This window comes from Dipodomys merriami, unplaced genomic scaffold (genome assembly GCF_024711535.1).
Source record: "Dipodomys merriami isolate MVZ:Mamm:240054 unplaced genomic scaffold, mDipMer1.0.p SCAF_389, whole genome shotgun sequence".
NCBI classification, from domain to species: Eukaryota; Metazoa; Chordata; class Mammalia; order Rodentia; family Heteromyidae; genus Dipodomys; species Dipodomys merriami.
Genome location: NW_027205481.1, coordinates 987,563 through 994,024, shown reverse-complemented (window position 1 = coordinate 994,024; position 6,462 = coordinate 987,563).

Sequence of the window (6,462 nt, the reverse complement as noted above, 5' to 3'; positions counted from 1 at the left end):
GGTATGGGTTATTAACTCAAAAGTATTTAAGTTACAACTGTTGTACATTAAAAGTTTAAGAATTTGGAGACAAGATGGATGTCTGTGCTATGGTTGTAATGACTATTGTTCCCTTCTGCTCCCTAAAAATAAGGGATTCAATTATCACTATGTATACAAACAATACCTCAGTTAATACTTGTAACCACAAGCTAGATTGAGGCCTTAGTTTGTGGACATACCTGTAGCCACTCACTACCTCACCCCTGTAGTAGAATGAATATAAAGCATGTTAAGCAGGATTTGAGGATCCAGAAGATAGCAATGAGGCTTTGGGTCCTCTGGTGTCTCTTTCCTATCACTTCCTGTGATTTCTCAGTTCTTTGGCAAGGTATCCCATCATCTTTGCTGTTCTATGTTTGTGGTTAGTGACAGTACTGATATTTTGAACACCTCAAAACAAACGATGGAAAAACACTTCCTCAAAGAAAATTTACAAGTCTATAGGAGCACCTGAAAAGGTACCAAACATCAGCAGTCTCCCTATGATCCTCTAGCAAGAAAGTATAATTCAGGAATATCTTAACTTCTGATAATATAAGCGATAGACAATTGTACCATTTTTACATTTGGTATTTGATACTGCATAAATTTTCAGAAATGCATATACATTGTGAAATAATGTTATTTTTTATTTTGGGGAGGTTTTTAAATTTTTTATTTATTTTTTATTGTGAAAATAATATACAGATAGGTTACAATTACATGGGCAAGGTAATGAGTACATTTCTTTTTATTTTTTTATTTTTTATTTTTTTATTTTTTATTTTTTTATTTTATTGTGAAATTACTGTACAGAGGGGTTACAATTACATGGGCAAGAGAGTGAGTACATTTCTTATCAAGCATTGTATTTATTTCATAGTTCACAAACCTCGTCACTGGAGTAATGAGCCTAATGTCTTATCTCAGTTGCCTGATTCTGACTTAGATGAGTGTGAATTGCATAATTATGAACATTTCTCCATGAAACTTAACAGAATGAAATTTGAGGGTCAGGCCACTTCATACCTCTAAAGATTTTACATATATTACAGTAATACACACCTAAAAGGCTCAGTACTCACAGCAAATTGGTGTGTTATAATTGTCTTCAGATCAGAAATACTCTAGAATTTAAAGTAGAATGATGGGCTGTACATTTTCAATACAAGAGTGATGATCACCCCCTGCAATTATTCTCAGTGGAAAATCCTTCCTATACATTTTATTGACTTAGCTTCTACTCTTTGCTATACCATTATCAGGGAGGGTCACACTGTATCGAGCTACAATAGTGAAGCAACCTTAGCTGCCTTTGAGTTTTACCTCTAATCTTAATACCAAGGTAAGTTCCGCAACTACAATCACATCATTAGTGGACACCTGAACTTTCCAAGCTTGTTTAAAAATTCAGCTATCATTTCTCATTGCCAGTGTTAAAGATCTCATTCCATTAGATTTATTGTGTTTCTTCTTGTATTTCCAACACTGCCTTAGATGTTGGTTTTTGATATAGAGCTTTTAGTTTGCATTTGATTTATGGAAGTGTTAGTGATGCCAGTTGAACTGCATATATTATAATGTACGTAATTTGATGTTTTGACATATGAATTTAATTTTGGCAATTGAGGAAGTCAATCCACATCACTCACAAAAGTTTCTTTATATGTACTGGTATTGCTTTATTGTGAAATTCCTAAAAGCCAGTCATTGGAGCACATGTCCTAATCCCATCACTTCTGTCACTGAGACGAGGCTTGAAAGGTCCAGACGACTTGGCACTTCATAGTGAGAAGGTTTCTACAATGAAGGATGAGAGAATAGAAAAAAGAGCAAATGAATCTTCCAACTGTTTTGTTACATGTTCTTTATACACTTAGCCATTAAGACACCATAATAGTATTTTTATGACTTCTTACCTACTCTTTTCCTGTTCTGAGATGTTTTATTTATGGATCTCTAAGAAATCATATAAGAATCACATAATAAATATAGAAATCATATAAGAAATCTTAATAAATGGTTTGTTAAGGATATATAACCTAAAAGGAATAATTATAGGAGAGTACTAAGGACATAAAATGTAATGCACACTTAAAATTGTCTCTTTATTTAAAACTTCAGCAGTTGTAGTTTATTTATTCTGATAACAAAGATTATAAACTAAGTTACAATAGTATTCCAAATGGAACACAGAACTAGAAAAATTAAGGGTAGCACAAAAAAATGCTACTGATACCACTAATAGAGTAAGAATAAAATTTAGGCAAAACTTCAGAGTAAAAGCCACAGGACAGCCCCAACATTACTTTCATTGTTTCATATGAAGAAAAGACTTTTTTTTAGTAAAGACATATTTTCACAGATATTAGTATCAATTGGGCATATATGTCTTAAGGCCTTCAGGAAGGATGCTGGGACCATGTTGATGGAAGTTGACTTCTCTGGGACCTAGTACAAATGTGCAGACACCATTCCAAGAACTGCACATGCATTAGGGTAATTTTAGTGCTCATGATAGTTCTTCCATTTAGGAAATGAATTATTTTATGAAAAACAGAAGTAGGAAAGAAGGCCAAACAAATTTCCCAAGTACCTAATACTGATCAGCTGTCGACCCATAATTCAAATCCAGGTTTCCACCAGGCATATCTGAGGATATTCTGTAAGTTTCATATTCATTACCTTTCAAGATGTATGGAGCAGATGAACCTACATTATGTTCCTAATTATGGTTATAATGGCAATAACATTGCTACAAAATATACATATTTTTAAATGAAAAGGGTGTGCGTAATGACATTCTAGGTGATCTTTACACCAAATAAAGCCTAAGCAAAAAAGAAAAGTAAGGGGCTGGGAGGTGGCTCAGTGCTAGAGCGCTTGCCTTCAATGCATGAGGTCCTGGGTTCATTTCCTCAGCACCACATAAGCAAAAAGAAAAAAGCTGGAAGTGGCGCTGTGGCTCAAGTGGTAGAGCACTAGCCTTGAGCTGAAGAGCTGAGGGACAGCACCAATGCCCAGAGTTCAGGCCCATGACTGGACCCGTCCTCCCAAAAACAGAAAAATAAAAGAACCTAGGCCCCAAATTTAAGTCATAGTACTGGCACTCATATACCATATATGTATGTATATATATATATATATATATATATATATATATATATATATGTATGTATGTATATGTATGTATATATATGTATGTATATATATGTATGTATATATATATATAGTTCCTAAAATGTATAGTGAGTTAATTTGTCGAAACCTGGTCATAGATTAAATATGAGGTGTGAAAAATTACATAAGTCTGAAATGACTCCAAGGTATTTTGAAAAGATAGCTGGAAGATTTATCACTTAATTAAATAGTAATGAGGGATTGGTTTGTACATAGAGATCAAAGCTCACTTTGGGATCTTTTGAATTTGCTAAAATCAGTAGTTAGGAGTTGTCAGTAGACAGGATGCTATTAAGGACTTTAATTAAAGAAAACAGAACTGGAGAAAAAATACAGAAATAATTACTGTACTCAGTGGTAACAACCATGTGAAGGAATATTACAGAGCTAAGTCCTGGGATACACAAATATGTAAAACATGACAAATGAAAAAAACAGTAATGAGTATGTAATGCAGACTTATATGGGTAGGTATTTTTAATGTTTAAGGGCTATGAAGTGATTGTGTGATGACCTAAAATTTAAGAAATTGGTAAGGTCAACTATCCTTTGGGTCAACCATAGCTGATAGTTTAAGTGAAACGGGGCCACAATAGTGTGTCTTGATTTACCAAAGTGAAAATAGGCTAATATTTGGAAAGCCACTTTTTGGACATGTGGTTGGAGTGGCAATTACTGCGGTTTGTTCAACTGTCTATAGAAAACTACAGGTTTAGCACAATGATAGAAATCTTTCAGGGATCTGGTAGATTTAACCTCTGTCTTTCTGTCTTCAATTTCCCTTTTATTCTGAGAGCTAAAATATCAATACTGGAAGCCTGTCTAAATTGTGCCTTTGGCAATTAACAGATAGTCAGTCTATCACATGCCCAAATAAAAGAGAATGGGAACAGGTCTACACTGAGCACTCACAGTAGACGGATCTCTGGACTTTCTCAGGAAGAGCCTTATGCCATTGCGGAATGGATAGGGCTGAATATTATGCAAAATAGACACCATAGATTTAAAGTATTCTGCTAAGTTGACACTTGAGATATCGGATGTTTTAACTGCATTTTATTGATTTTTATGAATCAGTTAATCAGATTCTTCATAACATATGATGTTACTAGACTGTAAAATGCATGCTTATTGCATTTCCTTTGTATAACATATAGTATGTTTTGAAATTTGGTATAAAATATTCGTCTTTTCATTTATTTATTTTTAATATGGATTACTCTATTTCTCAAGAGTAGAGAAATGCCCTGGAACTTTGTAATTTGATGTCATATATAATTTATTTTTTTAATTCTTATTTATTGTATATTGCAGCACCGGCTATATGTAATTTAAACTGTAGTTTTCTTCAAGTGTATCATCCTACACTGAAGTTTTTTTTTCTTACAAGCTTTCTAATAAATATGTAATCTATTCAATTTTGAAAAGTACTGCTGTACCTCCCACTTATTTGTGGCATTTCTGAAATCCAAGTTCCTCTATGTTTCAGGGTGGATACTTTTGCCTGTAACAGTTTTGTTATTGAATACATAGCATCTGGCTACTTAGGGAACAAAGGATGTGAAGCTACAGTATACCGATAAAGAACGTCCAGGTCAATTGAAGGGCAACTCATATACTCTCTGTGTTGGTGAATAGGAGCAAGAAAAGAAATTCTTATACATGAAGGTGACTGGGAGTGTGTGCACATAAGTATTCACTTACTTATCTGTTGTTATAGTTTTACATATTCACTATTATTAAACGATTTGTTATATATATTTAAATATATATATATGATCTATTTCATATACATATATATATATATATATATGTATATGTATATATATATATGATCACAATTTCCAAAATCCAGAGAACCACATCCATGGGCATCGCTTTCCTATGTTGTTCTCTGGGTAATAAGAATGAAACCTGGTATTGTACTGTGGTAGAGAAATAACTCAGAGATTCAATCATTTTTCTTTCAATATGTTGCCTGTTCCTACATCTAAAATTAGGAAGTCTGTTAATACATAATACATGATATAATATATTTAATATATAATACAATGTATAATATATTCTATATTATAATATATTATATCATAACTGACAGTATTATATATTTATAAGGAAAAATACAACAAACCTATCAATGTCCATACTTTCCTAGCCATGATTAGGTTCAGTAGAGTTAGGTGCATTATATCTCAACAGGAAAAGTGTACTGAAGTTCTGATGACCTTCAGCTAGATAAGGAGAATTTCTGTAAAAGGAGCCTCTCTTCAATTATGAGAAAAGATAAGTTTGGAAGTTTTTTCTTTTGTTTTATTTTTTTGTTTTTATTTAGGCCGGACAATGGGCCTGAACTCTGGGCCTGAGCACTGTCCCTCACCTCTTCAATTCAAGGCTAGTTCTCTACCACTCGAGCCATAGCAGCATTTCTGTCTTTTTCTGCTTATGTGGCACTGAAAAATCTAACCCACGGTCTCATGCATGCAAGGCAAGCACTCTACCACTGATCCATATTCCCAGTCCATGTTTAGAAGTTTTTGAGAAGAGGAATTTGGCATTTGCTTTGCATCCTTGATTAGTAAAAAATAGATATCATTTTGCTCCAAATTTTGACTCCTTTTATGATCGCTAAACAGTTACACATGATCATCATTCCATCGCATATCTTTAAGTCGTTTTATTTCTTTTATCATTATTGTTTCTTGTTGTTTTGCTGATCCTAAAGCTTGCACTCAGGGCCTAGGCATTGTCCCTGAGCTCAAGGTTCATGCTCTACCACTTGAACCACAGCACCACTTCTGGGTTTTTCTGCCTGGGCTTGCTTTGAATCATAATATTCAGATCTCAGCCTCCCGGGTAGCTAGGATTAGAGGTGTGAGCCACCAGTGCCCAGAAAGTCACTCTCTTTTAGATATTATTCTAAAAGCCTCCTATCCAAGGTCACTCCTAAGATAGTAAATGGACCTATGCCAATAGTACCTTCATACTCTCATCTCCTGTTATGGCTATGGGGTATCTTTCCATTTTATCCTGAACCTACTTCACTGTTCTCTTCCTAATCCGTGATTCTAGATGTATTACTAATAATTACCTAATTTTGTTGCTATAAACCCTAAATTACTTACCTATTAATTTAATTTAATTTTTTCAATATGTTTGTTGTACTGTACAAATCTGAGCTTATATTCACCTCTTGAATCTACCACTTGGCATGACCATAGCCTGGGCCTATTCTACCTTAAATGCAAGAGGTTAGCCGAAGAA